The sequence below is a fragment of the Ahaetulla prasina genome, chromosome 1 (genome assembly GCF_028640845.1).
Source record: "Ahaetulla prasina isolate Xishuangbanna chromosome 1, ASM2864084v1, whole genome shotgun sequence".
In the NCBI taxonomy this organism is placed as follows: Eukaryota; Metazoa; Chordata; class Lepidosauria; order Squamata; family Colubridae; genus Ahaetulla; species Ahaetulla prasina.
In genome coordinates, this window is record NC_080539.1 from 160,149,153 (window position 1) to 160,167,697 (window position 18,545).

Sequence of the window (18,545 nt, forward strand, 5' to 3'; positions counted from 1 at the left end):
CCATTTTTAGGATTATATGTTCACCAACGTAACACCTAGTGGGGCATCTTCACACAGGAGCAAAGAGATTATCAGGATGTGTTTACTTGCTGTATTTGTACCTTTGAGTTTTAATTCCATTTTGCCTTGTTCCCACTCAACAGCATCTTCATCCATCTTGCATTGTACTTCATGGATTGGTGATTTCCCAGGTGCATCATCTAAAAACAAGGTTCCCTGTGCCTTTTTTCCAACAACATTGGTGATTTTTGAATAACCCGTGGCTATTTTTTTCATCACTGCCTTGTTATTGTTCAATCGCCTGACATACTTCACCATTCCATTTTTGCCGCCCTTGGGGAACTAGAACAAGAATGATGGAGATGTGAAGGGGGTTGAATTTAGTTGAATGGCACACCGATGCTTTTTTCGGACCCAAAAGGAGTTTTGCAGGTCTGCATTCCCTCTGAGTTAGCAAAAAATAATTTAGTTTACTCCGAAAATATAAACTGCTTATAATCCTTAGCTGACTTGGTGGCTGATTTTAAACTTAATAACAGCAGCGAGACTATTGATAGGACAATACTGGAAGAAAAAAGAGTTACCTACTATAGAGGAATGGATATTGAAAGTTACTAATTTGGCTGAGATGGCCAAAATCTCAGCCTTTTTGAAAGATAATACACAAGAAAAATATTTAACTGAATGGAAAAAATGGATTGAATATACGCAAAATAGATATCAGATTAAGAGATATCAGATTGCCTTTGAATGATTAGGATGTAATTATCTCTGATTTGTATGGGGGAAGTCAGGATTTGAGAAGAAGGGGAGGATTATAATTTGTGTTAGGGAAAATTTAGCGTATGATTGGTGTTTTTTCCCCCCAACTATACCTTGTGTTTGCTCTGGGAAATCGTGGGGAGGAGGGAGGAGGGTGGTTTTGGAGGGAGGGGGAGACGGGATGGAGTGGGGGGGAGGGGGGGAAAAGGGGGGTGAAAATTTTTGTAAAAACTTTTTCAATTAAAAAAAAATCTGCTACTGGTTCTCCGGAATTGGTCAAAACCTGCTGAAACCCACCTCTGGGCTAGAGTCCTTGGGAGAAGGAAGCCATATGGTCTTGTTTACTGTCTGTGGAAGTATACAATGGTCCTTTCCATACTCTTTATTGGCAGCTCACTCTCTTCTATCCAGAACACAGCATATAAGTGTTGCTCGAGTAGGGTCTGTAGGATTGTCTGGGACTCTACGCATCCTCTTCATGACCTGTTTTTCTTATTATCTTCTGGGCGGTGGTTTTGTGGTACCCAAAGCAGAACATCCAGATTCAGCTACAGTTTTGTCTCCATACAGTATCAATCTTGTGAACACTCAAGCTTCCTCTTTCCACTATGTATTCAAGATGGACAGTGATTACTATTTAGATGTATTTGTATGTTAGGGTGTAGGTATATACATATGTGTATATATAGCATATCTATATGTGTGTTACGTATGTCTACACTTTTGAGAGCAGGCAAAAAGATTTTCATTTTTAATGTGTGCCAGTGTGCCCACAGAAAAAATTGACAATAAAGGTTATCTAACTACTCTTTTCCCAAAAAATGACCTGTGGAGGACAGAACAGGGATGTCTATGGATCGATCTGTCTGTCTATCTATCTATCATCTATCATCATCTCTATATATATGTGTATGTGAATGTGTATGTGTGTTGTGGCTCTGCCCCCCGGGCCTGGCCTCCTGGAGCCGGATGACTCGGAGAGTGAGGAGGAGGAGCTGACAAGGCCTCCTTTCCCCCCGCCCCCCGACCTTCTTCCTCCTGGCACAGTTCCAGGTTCCAGTTGCAGGCCAGGAGGAGGAGGAGGAAGAGCTGACAAGGCCTCTTTCCCCCGACCCCTCCTCCTCCCTGGCAACGCCCCAAGAACCAGCTGCTGAGGATCAATCTTGGCTAGATGCGAAACAGCGACGCCGAGAGAAGTGTGTGCAGCAGAGAAAAAGGTGGGGCAGGCCCAGGGAGTGCTGAGTTATGGAGCTACACCCCACAAGGGATAAAAGCAGGGAGAGTGCTCCGTAGGCCTTTGTGTCGGACAAAGTTACGGACTACTGGCTCTTTGACTGCTTTGGACTGAAGGCTGGGATTTCTTGTGAGTACTTTAGATCATCCTGCAGACTCTTGGTTGCCCTGGCAACGGTCTGTCAGCACGCTGCTATTTGATAAGGACTTGGCTGGCACGTGAAGGAACATTGCCAGAACTTTTCGTTGCCAGAAGAAACCCAGTCAAGTGTAAATAAATTGCTGGCAGACGGCCTTGGCTGGCGTATTGTTTTGGGGTGTAAGGGAGGGGCCAGAACAATGTGTATATATGTATGTATGTATCAGTGGTGGGTTTCAAATTATTTTACTACCGGTTTTGTGGGTGTGGCTTGTTGGGCATGGCATGGCTTGGTGGTTGTGGCTTGGTGGGCGTGGCAGGGGAAGGATACTGAAAAATCTCCATTCCCTCCCCAATCCGGAGGAAGGTTACTGCAAAATCCCCATTTCCTCCCAATTAGCTGGGACTTGGGAGGCAGAGAATAGATGGGGCAGAGCCAGTCAGAATTTTTATTACTGGTTCTCTGAACTACTCAAAATTTTTGCTACCAGTTTATCACACACACACACACACACACACACACATTTATTTACACACACACATATATTTATTTACACACACACACACACAAACATACCTGAACATAGGAGTTATTTCCACTCACAGTACAGTCTTCAATTTACGAACATAATTGAGCCCAAAATTTATGTTGCTAAGTGAAACATTTGTTAAGTGAGTTTGGCCCTTTTTTTACGACCTTTCGTGCCACAGTTGTTAAGGGAATCATGGCAGTTGTTAAGTTAGTAACACGTTTGTTAAGTGAATCTGGCTTCCCCGTTGACATTGCTTGTCAGAAGGTTGCAAAAGGGGATCACATGACCCCAGAACACTGCAACCGTCATAAATATGAACCATTTACCAAGCATCCGAATTTTCATCATGTGACCCAGGAGATGCTGCAATGGTCGTAAGTGTGAAAAATAAGTCACTTTTTTCAATGAAACTTTGAACTGTCACTAAATGAACTGTTGTAAATCGAGAACTATCTGTAAATTATAAACTTTTAAAAATATTGGGGCTTTTTTGCATGATTCTCACATCTTGGCCTAAGTGATAGGTGCTTTATGAAACACATACTGATTTTTGCCTGGCTTCACCTGAAAGACAGGCACCCCATTGACTAAAGTGACTATGTCTCCTTATAAAGAATATAATAATGTAAATTCTTGGCAATCTTGCCAAGCTGGAGATTACAAATCCTCCAGCTGGAGAGCCACGTATGTGAAACCCTGTTGGGAAGTGGCAATTAAATTCTTTGGGAAAAGAAAGGATTGGCTGTTTTTTGAAGGGGAAAAAAGATACACCGGCAACATTTATGAGATTCTAATTCCATTTATATTGGCAGATTTCATATTATGTGAGAGTTTGAGAAGGAAACAGTTTAAGATTCTGGCAGTTTAAGAAAGCCTCCCTCTCTGGCATCGAAGCATAACATATTATCCTCCATTCACGACCCAATTCCTTGCCATAATCCCAGTAAACATGAAAGAGCAGACGTTCATGTAATGGCTTGCAAAGGAAGCAAGCTCAGAGCCTCCTCACCCCCACGAATGAGTCACCTCAGAGATGGCTGGCTGCCCACTGGCTCATTATGCCATCCACACCAAGTTTAGTCACATCCATAGGCTGATTCACTCTCTATCCAAAAGAGCAGCAACATGGATCAATTTAGGTGGCTCTCCACATTCTTCCTAGCACAGGGCATGCAATAAGCAAGAACAGGCAAAGAGCTTTAAACGGGGTGTGTGTGTGTGTGTGTGAAAAAAAGGGACAGAAAAAGAATGGCACAAATCCTCTGCAATTTTGTGACTAAGGTAAAAGTAAAGGTTTCCCTCGCACATACGTGCTAGTCGTTCCCGACTCTAGGGGGCGGTGCTCCTCTGCATTTCAAAGCCGAAGAGCCAGCACTGTCCGAAGACGTCTCCGAGGTCATGTGGCCGGCATGACTCAACGCCAAAGGCGCACGGAATGCTGTTACCTTCCCACCAAAGGTGGTCCCTATTTTTTCTATTTGCATTTTTACATGCTTTCGAAACTGCTAGGTTGGCAGAAGCTGGGACAAGTAACAGGAACTCACCCCGTTACACGGCAGCACTAGGGATTCAAACTACTGAGCTGCCGACCTTTCGATCGACAAGCTCAACGTCCTAGCCCCTGAGCCACCCATTTTTTGTGACTAGCTGTTTTTTTGTGACTAGCCATAGCAATTTTGTGACTAGCCATTAGCTAAGCAGCCAAGACTATTGCAATCCTCTTAGATGCCACCTACCTGACTGATAGATAGTTTTGACAAGTTCATCAGACCAGGGGTGGTTTCCACTTACCTTTACTACCGGTTCACAACGGGAGTGCGTGCGCTTCTGCGCATGTGCAAAAGCTTCTGTGCATGTGCAGATCGTACCTTATGATGTCCGGGTGGGTGGGCGGAGCCTCCCGCTGCTTTTACTACTGGCTCTCAAGAACTGGATAGAACTGGGAGCAACCCATCCCTGCCTCAGACCTTACCTAAATATTATTATGGAGGGACGCAATGCGGAAGGGTCATTTCTAAAGCAATCTGTGAATCACATCTATGCAGCTATTATGAATGCATTAAATGCAAAAATGAATTAAACTTCACTTATGAAAACTCTTAACAAACAATTTGCATGTAATTCCATATGTTCCGAAACCTTAGTAGACTTACGGAAATCATGAGTGAAAGACAATCACTATAGGCACCCAAAATCGGAATTATCTTTATCACTTTCTTTATTCTTTATTTCTTTATTTTTATCTCACCTTTATTATCTTTATAAATAATTCAAGGCAGCAAACATACAGTACATAATACTCCTTCCACCTCTTATTTTTCACACAACAACAATCCTATGAGGGGAACTGGACTGAGAGAGAGTGACTGGCCTGAAGTCACCCAGCCAACCTTCGTGCCTAAAGCTGGGCTAGAACTCCCAATCTCCTGTTTTCTAGCTTGGTGTCTTAACCACTTGACCAAATTGTCTGTCATTTATTTTCCTGTGTCATTATAAGGAAAGAAATTCTTTTCCGCTGATTCTTTGCAGAGGGAACAAGAAATATTTGCCTTTTTTCTTCTCTATGTTACTTCAAGTGTTCTCTCCTTAAGTGCAAGCAAGAAGTGTTGACCTTTGTACACGAGCTTCAAATTCGGTACAGGTCCACAAAGCAAGGTTGGGTAAGAGTCTTGTTTTGCAAAAGATACTGTACTTTGAACCAGCTATAATTTCCAAATATTCACAGAGGTGATCCCTAATAGATTTGAAAGGAGAGAGCGTCAAGAACAACTTTCTTCCCCTCATAACATAAGTTCATTTGAGGTACCAGGCAAAACTAGACAATAAAACTCCTGTCTGCTGTGACCATCTAGTTTTTCAGAAGGAGTGTTAGAACCAAGACCACTCAATTACCATAATTGGTGTTTCAAAATGAGGGCACCCTCACCAGAACGCCAACTTCTTTGTATTGTACTTCTAACAGTGAAATCAGTCAATGGTTTTAAAACAAATATAATCTCTTAATCTAGAGGATTCTAGATTTTAGAATCTAGAGGACAAACTAGACCCTTGAAGAACCTACTCTTCTAGTGGGGTTTCGTTTCATGTTTACTTGCTTGGCAAAAAGAAATAGTTGACATGATAAAACAACTTTCTTGCATGACCCAAATCTCCAAGTAGGATATATATATATTTATTTATTTATTTATTTATTTATTTATTTATTTATTTATTTATTTATTTATTTATTATTTATTTATTTATTTATTTATTTATTTATTTTGTCACAACATTTATTTATTTATTTATTTATTTATTTATTTATTTATTTATTTTGTCACAACATAGTTAAGATTACCAAATTCTTTTCAATAATCCACTAGAAGCAACAGAGATATACATTTACCAATTCTGTTATTCAACTAGCCCAGGGGTCGGCAACCTTAAACACTCAAAGAGCCACAAAGGTCCTAACCAGAAGCTCCCGTTCAATTCTAGAGCTGACCGGAAGCCCAGTTCCCCCAGTCTTCTCCTAGCACGGAGTCCTCTTTCCTCTGCTGACTGGAAGTCCAGTTCCCCCACCATAGAGTCCCCTCCTAGCACGGTATCCTTTTTCCTCTACCAGTCCTAACCAAAAGCCCTATCAATTGTGGAGCCGATCAGCAACAGGGAGCTACAGCAGAGGGATGGAAGAGCCACATGCGGCTCCAGAGCCATGGGTTGCTGACTAGCCACTTTTATTCAAGGCAGCATAGAGCTTTGATACCAATATGTCTCTCAGGATCTTAGTAAAAAGGAGAAAAAGGAAACTGATTTGAGACTGGCTAGCAGTTGTTTACATTGCTAGAGATAATGTCAAAGGAGAATGGAAGGAGGAAGAAAAAAAAGAAGAGTAGCTTCAAAAGCTGTTCATGAAAATTTATGATTTTTTTCTATTTATGGCTAACAAAAAGGCATTGCAACAAATTTCTAAAAGTGGAGGAATAAAAGGATAATAACAACAACAACAACAACAACAACAACAACAGCAACAACGAGTTGGAAGGGACCTTGGAGGTCTTCTAGTCCAACCCCCTGCCCAAGCAGGAAACCCTACACCGTTTCAGACAAATGGTTATCCAACATTTTCTTAAAAATTTCCAGTGTTGGAGCATTCACAACTTCTGCAGGCAAGTTGTTCCACTGATTAATTGTTCTAACTGTCAGGAAATTTCTCCTTAGTTCTAAGTTGCTTCTCTCCTTGATTAGTTTCCACCCATTGCTTCTTGTTCTACCCTCAGGTGCTTTGGAGAATAGTTTGACTCCCTCTTCTTTGTGGCAACCCCTGAGATATTGGAAAACTGCTATCATGTCTCCCCTAGTCCTTCTTTTTATTAAACTAGACATACCCAGTTCCTGCAACCGTTCTTCATATGTTTTAGCCTCCAGTCCCCTAATCATCTTTGTTGCTCTTCTCTGCACTCTTTCTAGAGTCTCAACATCTTTTTTACATCGTGGCGACCAAAACTGGATGCAATATTCCAAGTGTGGCCTTACCAAGGCATTATAAAGTGGTACTAACACTTCACGTGATCTTGATTCTATCCCTCTGTTTATGCAGTTCAGAACTGTGTTGGCTTTTTTGGCAGCTGCACACTGCAGCAGCTGGCAAAATCACTGCCAAGCTGCCAGAATCATTGGTCTACACTAGAACACTGGAGAAAAAAATGTTGTTTGTCTCCTCTTTGGTACCTTCAGGAAAGTGGTGAAATCCAATTTTTTTTACTACAGGTTCTATGGGCGTGGCTTGGTGGGCTTGGTGCGGGCGGCTTGGTGGGCGTGGCTTGGTGGGCATGGCAGGGGAAGGATACTGCAAAATCTCCATTCCCTCCCCACTCCTGGGAGAAGAATATTGCAAAATCTCCATTCCCTCCCCACTCTGGGACTAGCCAGAGGTGGTACTTGCCGGTTCTCCAAACTACTCAAAATTTCCACTACCAGTTCTCCAGAACCTGTCAGAACCTGCTGGATTTCACCCCTGCTTCAGGAGGAAACAGCTTTTGATAAAAGGAGGTTCTGGGAGGAAAGGAGCTTAATAACCAAGTGCAGCTTCAGATATTTTGGGAAGATGTTAAGTAGGCTGGTCATAATGGTCTCAACAGTACTTCTTAGATGTGTCAGTGCCATCTACCAGTTGGGCATTTCAGCAGCAATTATACTCCCCTACCAACTTTTCCTTCACCCTCAGGTTGATCATCAATCTCCAAGACAAGCAGAGGGAGCACATGTTGGCAGAAGCAGTACTTGAAGGGCCTGGGAGCGGAGAATACAATCAATGCAATTGCAGAAATGCCACTAGAAATCCAAGTAGCATCAGACTCTGGGAGAAAAACAGAAAGCTTTCTTTCCTGATAGACTTTGGAAAGTAACATGGCCAAATGCGTCTAGTGGCAGGAGGCTGATATTATGCAAGTAGTTTGAAAATGGTTTGTCCTGGCCTTCTTTCCAGGGCTGAGAGAAAGGAGCTGGCCCAAGATCCGCCAGCTGGCATTGTAACTAAGGCACGACTAAGGCAAAACTCAGGGTCTTTCGGTTTTTGCCCGGGGCCTTTATTTGCCATACCTAACTGGTTTCTCAAGGTTGGTTCTACTCAGATCATAAGCCAATTTTTGAAACATTAAGAAGACCCTGATTTTTCTGGAAAACGATGAACTCAAGAAAACTAAAATAATTTTGCTGGGCTGACGCACTCCTTTTCCATTGTTAAAAGAGAAGTGAATCAAAACCTCAACCGTTGCTCCATTCTATTAACATCTCAGCTTTGATTCGCTCCTTGAAAATGAAGAGGTTGGACTCTATTTGCTTTAACTGCTTCACCACATACCCAAGTTGCCTGGATCCAGAAAATGTACATCCCTGGATTGGTTAAATGAGCTTCACTTTACTTACTGCATATTGCACAATGCTCAAACGTAATTTAAAAAAACAAAACAATTTTCAGATATAAAGTTCAGAACAGTCATTTCCTACAGCCTAAATATCAATAGATAGATGACCACCTCTCTGTTTATTTGTTTTTTATTTTATTCTATTTATTTGTCACAACAGTATATATAAGCATAAGCATGAAATAACTATATGATATATAAGCATATATATAAGCATAAGTATGTAATAACTATATGAAATTGGATACAATCAAAGGGAACATTAGGAAAGGAACGGTAGGCACGCTGGTGCTCTTATGCACGCCCCTTACAGACCTCTTAGGAATGGGGTGAGGTCAATAGTAGATAGTTTTTGGTTAAAGCTTTGGGGATTTTGGGAAGAGACCACAGAGTCAGGTAGTGCATTCCAGGCATTAACAACTCTGTTACTGAAGTCATATTTTCTGCAATCAAGATTGGAGCGGTTCACATTAAGCTTAAATCTATTGTGTGCTCGTGTATTGTTGCGATTGAAGCTGAAGTAGTCTTCAACAAGAAGTACGTTGTAACAGATGATTCTATGAGTTAAACTCAGGTCATGTCGAAGGCGGCGGAGTTCTAAGTTTTCTAAACTCAAGATTTCAAGTCTGGTGGCATAAGGTATTTTGTTGTAATCAGAGGATTGAAGAACTCTTCTTGTAAAATATTTCTGGACACGCTCAATTGTATTAATGTCCGAAATGAGGTATGGGTTCCAGACAGGCAAGCTGTATTCAAGAATTGGTCTAGCAAATGTTTTATATACTCTGGTTAGTAGCGTAGTGTTTCTAAACTCCAGTATATGAAATATAATGGCTCTAATCCTATATCATGCTATTCCCAAACCATAGAATGACTTATTATGCTGGTCTGAGTCACACAACCTGCTAAAACAATGGCATAATTCTAACAAGATGCAGAACCGCACTCTCCTGAAGGATGCTCCAGTTTCCCCAGTGCAGAAGTATTATTTGTTTAAATACACTCAAGGATAAACCCAAGAGGCAACAAAGATAATAGGTTTATCCTCTGAAGGAATTCTCATTATCTTGTTTTCCCAGCTTTTGGAAACAGTATCTGTCCTTGAGTATATTCCAATATCCTTTGTAACTCTAGCCATAGTTTCGGCTAATCCTAAACTGCACCAAATCAATTTGCTTGCAATTGCCTGAAATCAGATACCTAAGAGAACTTTGGAAAGAAATGCTCTGTAGGGGAAAGAGTGGCAAGAACCTGGGGATGGAGTTAAAAGAGCGATCAGCCTACAATCCGTATATAGCCACAAGCGAACAAAGTCTAACCTCTCTTGAAATCCATTGAATTTTATCTAACTCCTAATGGATATTAACCATTAGTTGAGAATATTCCTGCGCATAAACTTGAGTAACAATAAGGTAAAGGTAAAGGTTCCCCTCGCACATATGTGCTAGTCGTTGCCGACTCTAGGGGGCGATGCTCATCTCCGTTTCAAAGCCAAAGAGCCAGCACTGTTCGAAGACGTCTCTGTGGTCATGTGGCCAGCATGACTCAACGCCAAAGGCGCTGTTACCTTCCCACCAAAGGTGGTCCCTATTTTTTCTACTTGCATTTTTTACGTGCTTTCGAAACTGCTAGATTGGCAGAAGCTGGGACAAGTAACGGGAGCTCACCTCGTTACACGGCAGCACTAGGGATTCTAACCGCCGAGCTGCCGACCTTTCGATCGACAAGCTCAACGTCCTAGCCCCTGAGCCACCACGTCCCCATAAGTAACAATAAATCCGTTTAATTAGACCTTCACATGTGGACCTGATCTTTCATACCTGACATCTCCGCTCTACATATATTAGATATGAGAGATCCAAATCCATGCATCCAAACCTTATTATAACTGAGATCTGCATTACTGTACTATATATTATTACACTCTAGAAAAGGCGTGTTTTCCCCCTGCTTTCCTATGTTTGGATTCTTTATGCCTTGAAAACTAATTGGCATGTAGCCAGATGTTCAACCAAGTGGCGTCTCAGTATTTCATAGATAAAATGTCACTGATCAATGAATTTTAATGGCATTTTATATAGGAAATAAGCAGGCATAGGAGGGGACTGAGCTCTAAAAGTAGCAATGTGTATGGATGTATATATTTCAAAGCTGTCCAGCTTTGGGCGGCATACAATTAAAATAAAAAACAACACATATCAGAAGACAACACAACCAACCAAAAGCTAACTCAGTATCAAACAAACCAAAATTGTAGAGACTCTACAAACACTTCTTTCCTAAGGTCTGAGGGTGTCAGGCAGGGGTGAAATCCAGCAGGAGAACCGGTAGCGGAAATTTTGAGCAGTTCGGAGAACCGTTAGCAGAAATTTTGAATAGTTCGGAGAACTGGCAAATACCACCTCTGACTGGCCCCAGAGTGGGGTGGGAATGGAGATTTTGCAATATCCTTCCCCTGGAGTGGGGTGGGAATGGAGATTTTGCAGTATCCTTCCACTGCCACGCCCACCAAGCTATGCCCACCAAGCCACGCCCACAGAACCTGTAGTAAAAAAAATTGGATTTCACCACCTGTGTCAGGGTTCCAAGTAACGCCCCCAATGGAATAAAACTCTGAGGCTTGGATTTCCTCAAAGCTGTGAGGAAGAGAGAGAGATGAGCCAAGGTGCCGATTGGGTCTAGACAGCGGTGGGACTCAAATGTTTTAACAACCGGTTCTCTGCTCTAATGATTTCTTCCAGCAACCAGTTCACCAAACTGCTCAGAAAGATAACAACCGGTTCTCCTGAAGTGGTGCGAACTGACTGAATCCCACCACTGGGTCTAGAGAATCTGATTTCTGTTCAGTGAAATGAACAGGAGTGTTTTCTGGTCTCTGGCTGTCGTGCAATGCCAGGAACACATCCTGAGCTTAAAAAAAAAGAGAATCTCATTTGTATCAGATGCTGGCCTTTTGCATCGTTCCCCAGATTTGACCCTCTGGGTTCCATGAGAAAGAAGACAGAAAGGAGAATTTTATTGTCGTACATTCCAATAATGAAACCGAGGCAGCACTGCCATCCCGCAGTCATGGCTTGCTGCTGACCAGATGAAACTTGCTCATTAAAATGACAAATTCAGCCGCAAGACTAGACAGCTGCCCTAAACAAAAACAAAACAAAACCAAAAAAAAGATCAAAACGAACAGCTTGACCAATAGGCTTCCCCTTCCCCTTTGCAATCGCCACAGTTCTTTGCCTATCTGAATGTTTTTTAAGACCACCGTTATTTTTCTCTGTGTAGAAATGCTGCATTTTGGGATATCTAGGCAATTAGCTGCACAAGGGGAGAAAGAACAGGAAAATTACATGAATGAAAATAATTCATGGAATTAAAATATGCCAAGGAAGGTTGCAACCTGAGCCTGATAAGTCTGAATCAAGAGGCGCATTATGTTTTTCAGAGATTGTCATATGTGACTTTTCTCCCTCCCTCCCTCCCTCCCTCCCTCCCTCCCTGCCTTCTTTCATTCTTGGAAGTATGGTATAAACTTAAACATGAAATTGGGTCTCTGACAGTGAAGCCCAAAGCGAGCATCAATTTTTAAAATTTCAATGTCCATCTCAAGTACATCATTAAAAAGAAAAAAGAGAAACCTTTGATCCCACGGGGAAAAAAAGTCACTTTTCTGCTACCTCTGCACATACACACCCTTTTGAACTGAAAGCCAATAGATTGAAATCTACTTATGTAGAAACCTGTATCATTCCTCTCCTTCCAAAGGAGATTGCATCCAATCTCCTTAGAATAATAATCCCTTACATTCATTATCGAGACTGTTGCTTCCCTCGTTGTACTGAACTACAATTCTCAACAGCTCAACAGTTTGTAACTATCAATTGTGAAAGGTAATGATGTTGTAGTTGGATAATATCCAAAAGGCTACCCCAACGTTACAAAACTAGCGAACAGTTTTTTGCTCCGAGTAGTATTTTTCTCCGAATTTCTTGTACAGATGTTAAATGAATGTGGTGCCGCCAATGACTTTGTTGTGAGAAGATCGCAAAGAGTGATCATATGGCCCTTGGATATTGCAACCGTCATAAATATGAGTCAGTTGCCAAGGATCTGAATTTTGATTACATGACCACAGGGACGGTGTAAAGGTCGTAAGTGTGAAAAACAGTCATAAGTCACTTTTTTCAGTGCCGTTGTAACTTCGAATGGTCGCTAAACTGTTGTAGGTCGAAGACTACCTATATTCAGATGAGCCTCCCTCATTAGCCAATAGCTTCTATGGGACCAAGTTTTGATCCTTTCCTTGCTGATGACTTAAAGCATCTTTGAGAGTTGCCCAAATTGTAATTGTGCCCAAATAAGAGGAATGAGAAGTTTTCCATCTTTTCGGTAATGGCTGGGCGATGCTATGAAAATGTTCTAAGGAACTGGGTGGGGAATGGGTTTAGCTTTGCTATGGGGTTCAAGTTGCATAGGCTTAATTTGAATCATGCTGCCCTGCTGCCCGGAAGATGAGCAGATCCAAAGAAACAAAATGGAAACAAGATGATGAGAGGTCTGTAAGGGGCGTGTGCCTGTCCTATTGTTTTTCTTCGTTATATCCAATTAATATAGTTATTACATACTCATACTCATATATATATATATATATGCTTATGTGTTGTATAGTTGTTTCATGCTTATGCTTATATATACTGTGTGACAAAAATAAATAAATAAATAAATAAATAAATAAATAAATAAATAAATAAATAAATAAATAAATAATGAGAGCCAGTTTGGTCCAGGGCAGTGGTGAAATTCAGCCGGATCTATCTGGCTCGTGTGATCCAGTAGGGCTGGTGGCAAAAGGCTCCGCTCACCTGCCCGGATGTCATGATGTCCCGTTTTTGACCCTCTGTGCATGTGCAGAAGGCTCTGCACACATGTGGAGGAGGCATGCACGAGCGCTCACATTTGCGAATCCAGTAGCAAAGGTAAGTGCATTTTACCCCTGGTCCAGGGGTTAAGGCTTGAAAGCGGGAGACCATTAATTTTAGTCCTACCTTAGCCATGAAAGCCAGGTGGGTATGTTTGCCACCTTGAATTATTGGTAAAAATAATAAAGGCAGAAAATAAGTAAATAAATATATACATATATACAGACAGACAGACACAATCTGGAGCAGCTGCAAAGGGACTGGATGCTTCTATCAAAGCTGTGGTTTCTTAAAGAGACCAAAAAGAAGCAAAGCTTCCTCTGCTTATAGGGGTAAAATGCAAAGCATTCAAGTAAACAATTTATTTTTCACAAAGGCAAAGAGCTGAGTCTTTGGATAGGACTGCTGTCACTTTCCAGCCATCGTTGCCCTGGTTGCATGCAATACATTTATGTTGTTGTTAGTTGCGAAGTTGTGTCCGACCCATCGCGACCCCATGGACAACGTTCCTCCAGACCTTCCTGTCCTCTACCATCCTCTGGAGTCCATTTATGCTCACACCTACTGCTTCAGTGACTCCATCCAGCCACCTCATTCTTTGTATACACATTTACTGTATACAGAGCTCAAATTAGCAGTCAATGAAATGTCATTCCTTGTTCAGAAGTATTGCTGCTACACAACAGCAGCAGCAACAACAACAACCCAAAAAAAGTCCAATTTCCTAGACCCTCAGTCTGCCTTCAAGTAATAATGGCATCAAAGCTTAACTTTACACAGCCTGTTTAACAAGATCAGATGAGAATCTGGTAGATTCGTATGTACAATATATCTTGCTTAGTTAGTATTAAGCTTAGTTAGTTTCACGTAGACGAAAGAGTTGCATCAACACAGCCTATAAAATTCATTTATTATTGAAAGCACTGTACAAATCAAGAAAATGGGTTAATTTAGTCATCAGGCTGAAGCATACTAGACCAATCTAGTCAGTATGATTTGGAAGAATCAGCTCATATTCCCACATATGAGAATTTTCTAGGCAATCTTGGAGCAGGTTACCTGGGCTACCATTTGTTTTAAATTAGGGAAGTCCTGTTTTGCCCCTTAAGAACAAATAAAGCTACAGAACTGTACCTTATGAAATATAGCAGGAAATAATCCATCAATAAATGCTTAGGTAAAAGGCCAGGGCTTAACCTGACACCACCAATGAAAACAGAAACAGATTTCGACCAAGAAAAATATCCCGAGGAGATTCTTGAGGAGGGTAGGAGAGAAAGGGGATGAAAAAAAAGAAGAAAAATGAATGTAAAGAGAAAAACTGAGAAGGAATTCTCCAGCTTGGACTGGAAAAAGGGATGAAAGATGACATAAGAGAAGACCCAATGTCCTGAGTCTATTTTACTATTGCAGAGGTCATTTTTCATCTCGAGCATTAGAGACTGTGCAGGAATTGTTTGTCTGGGGACATTTCTCACTTTGGGCATTGTATACCAAATGCAGAAACAGGGCACTGGGGAGAAACAATATGGAGATTCCCTTCTAGCTAGGAGTAGATGACAATGTATGTTTGTCAATGCCAGAAATTTTCAAAACAGCATTCTTCTTCAACCAGACAACTATAATTCAAAAGTAAAGCACATAATTGTGTGTGTTTTGCAGAGAAGAAATCTTCTCAGAAGAGAACATAATGCCTCCTTCTAGGCCAGGGGTCTCCAATCTTGACAACTTTAAGCCTGGCGGACTTCAACAATTCTGGGAGTTGAAGTCCGCCAGACTTAAAGTTGCCAAGGTTGGAGATCCCTGTTCTAGAAAAGGTTTGCTCCATTTACTCCAAAGTAAGGAAGGCTCATTCAATTCATGGGAATGTCTCCTAAAATTGATTTTAGGATTGCGTTAGGAAATCCCAAATTATTTACAAACATTGTGAATCGATTTTTGCCATTTCCCACTTTTTCCAAATGGCTCAGTTTTAAGTAAATGAGAAACCCTGTAGGTCAGTTATTATTCCATGATCCTCCTTTACGCATAGGCACAACGGACCAGATACCAGTGGTTTGATACTTGATTAAAAAGGTATTTATTTTCTAAATGGATTCGAGTTCTGAAATTCTTCTTGACATACAAGCATATCCTTGGCTTAGCATAGTTTTTTGCTGATCATCTTCATAGTGTTATGATAAGAAAGACCAGATAAAATAACACGTTCACCCACAAAACTAAAGACTTTATGGCTGCTTATCAGCTAATAAGCAGTTGATCAAGCAACAAAGTCCTTGAATTACCTTTTTTTTAAAAAAAATCAGATCCCATGAACTGAAATAAAGAAAGGAATTATGATACTGGATGTCTCCAAGGAGACATCCAATGTTACTGCCTCATCCTTGAGTCTTTGTTGGTGCTTCCCCGACATTTAAAAAAAAAAACAAATTCCATTCTTCTTTTTCTGCAACAACATCCATTAGAATAAAATAGAATAGAATTTTTTTATTCGCCAAGTGTGATTGGACACACAAGGAATTTGTCTTGGTGCATATGCTCTCAGTGTACATAAAAGAAAAAATACGTTCATCAAGAATCATAAGGTACAACACTTAATGATAGTCATAGGGTACAAATAAGCAATCAGGAAACAATCAATATCAATATAAATTGTAAGGATTCAAGCAACAAAGTTACAGTCATACAATTACAGCAATGATACAGAATCAAAGTTCTATCATAAAAATTAGATATTAAATTCATATCACAAATAAATAAGCAGTAGTTTCAATAATAAAAATAAAGAACTCTAACGTCACTCCTATTTATGTGTTTGTCCTTTATTACCTAGCTTTTGTTCTTAGTGTTTTAATTTTCGTGCTGAATGTTTTAATGTTGTTAATGTTCTCATATTTTTATAGTGTGCTTTTATGATGTTGCAAATCTCTCAGAGTTACTTGACAGTGAGATGGGTAGCATATAAATGTAATCAATAGATAAAAGAAGCAACCAGAATAAAAATGACCCCCTAAAAATCTATGCAATAGCCAGAACGATAAAAACGACTCTCATCCAGTATCAAAGAATGTAATAAAGGAGGACCAGGGGTGAAATCCAGCAGGTTCTGACAGGTTCTGGAGAACTGGTAGCGGAAATTTTGAGTAGTTCAGAGAACCAGCAAATATCACCTCTGGCTAGCCCCAGAGTGGGGTAGGAATGGAGATTTTGCAATATCCTTCCCCTAGGAATGAGGAGATAATTGAGATTTTGCCCTGGAGTGTGGTGGGATTGGAGATTTTGCAGCATCCTTCTCCTGCCATGCCCACCAAACCACACCATGCCCACCAAGCCACGCCCACAGAAGTGGTAGTAAAAAAAATAGATTTCACCACCGAGGACGACCCTATGGTCATGCCCCAGTTGTAGGAAATAATACAATCTGCTTGACTGTGGCAAAGTTCTGTTTAAAAGAGCTACTTAAGCTAGGGAAAATTCAGCCAAGGGATGAATCCAACAACACCAACCAATTGCAAATCTGACACTTGAGAGGAATTGTGACCCCATCAAGAATATCCTTTTTTATTTTGGTCAGTCTTTTTGTATTTGTTTTTAAAGATGTACATGCAACGCTAACTGTACAATTTGATGGGGTGTAAGAAAAAAAGAAGATGGATTCAAGAGAGAGGGAGAAGGGGGGAAAGGAAAGAATAAGGAATGGATTTACCTAGATGCCCTTCTCAAGGGGAGGAAATAAAAAAGACTGTGGTTTCTCAAAATGCAGTCATACAACACAACAAACAATGCATTTAGAACTTGTCTGTGGGAGCAGTGGAAGTTGCTAGAAGGGACATTTATTTCAGGAATCAATAGCACTACAAATACAGGCCTCAGTTCCACCTGTGCATATTTCTAGATCCTTTTTCTACCCGACAATTTGCATAATTTCCAACTCTTATTCCTTTAATAGTTCCAGAATTCTGGGACTGGCTGGGAAATTCTGGAAGCTGCAATCCACATATCTTCAAGCTGCCAAGGTTGAAAAACACTATACATTTATTTTTAAAAAAATAGATGATATCTTTCATGGCTATGAATCCCTTGGGGATATAAAAATCAGGACAACCTCTGCCTTCCTTTTCCCCCAGGAGATATGCCTGCCCTTTAGATGATTTCATGAGGGGATTACACAAACTACAGCAGTATTACCACTGAACACAACCAGCTTTAATCCTCTTGTTGCTTTCAACCCTTTGTCAATTTCACAATAGCTAGAGCTCTGCATGATTTTCCTTGACATTTGTGCTTTACCTTCCTTCAGAAGAGTCTCACAAATATAACTGATAGGCCATAGTTTTAAAATATATCGTATTTTATGCTATATCATGCTATATGATGTATCAGTGTTGGAAGCCACAATGAAGTTAAAAACGTGTTTTTGCAGAAAAGCCAGGTCATGGAAAAAACCTGGAGCACATATTCTAGTTCTGAAGATAGGTGTTCTGTCCCCCTCCTCAGTCCGGGAGACACGAGCGATGACTTAATTAGCCGGCAACTATCAGCTCTGGCAGCAAACTAGCGAGCATCTGCCAAGTGTCTCTGTTATCTCTCTTGATGCCGATGAGTCAGCCAGGAAACCAGGAACAAACAGGACTTCAGCTCTAGTTTTCTCCCTCTAAGCAGTTGATTTACTCGCCTCGAAGTGGTATAGCAGCCCTTGCTACTTTTATATCCTGTGGGGTGTGGCTCCATGATTCAGCACTTCCTAGGCCTGCCCCACCCCTGCTTCTGTTGTTCCTGCCTCTCCTGCCTACGAAACCTAGGGTCCAGCGAGGCCTGATTGCCATCAGCCGGGTCCGGAGGCATGGCCTGGGGGGGCGGGGAAAGAGTCAGGGGACAGAGGCCTCGTTATCTCCTCCACCTGGCCTGCCTCTGGCTCCTGGAACTGAGCCAGGGAAGCCGATAAGTCCTGATCACCCTTCCCCCTCACTTTCCGAGTCACTTTCTGGCAGGGGGCCCGGCTCGGGGGGCGCAGACACAACAATAGGATAGGATAGTCTTTAAGGTGTTTTCAGTC

At 41.2% G+C, this 18,545-nt stretch overlaps 1 long non-coding RNA gene across 1 annotated transcript in view; it reads left to right on the forward strand.

The window, feature by feature from the left end:
• Positions 1–2,073: 2,073 nt before the first annotated feature.
• Positions 2,074–18,545, forward strand: part of LOC131188857 (uncharacterized) — a 45,711-nt gene continuing 29,239 nt past the window's right edge. The window contains exon 1 of the long non-coding RNA XR_009152852.1: positions 2,074–2,125. This is a non-coding gene — a long non-coding RNA (uncharacterized LOC131188857). The remainder of the gene's footprint in view (positions 2,126–18,545) is intronic.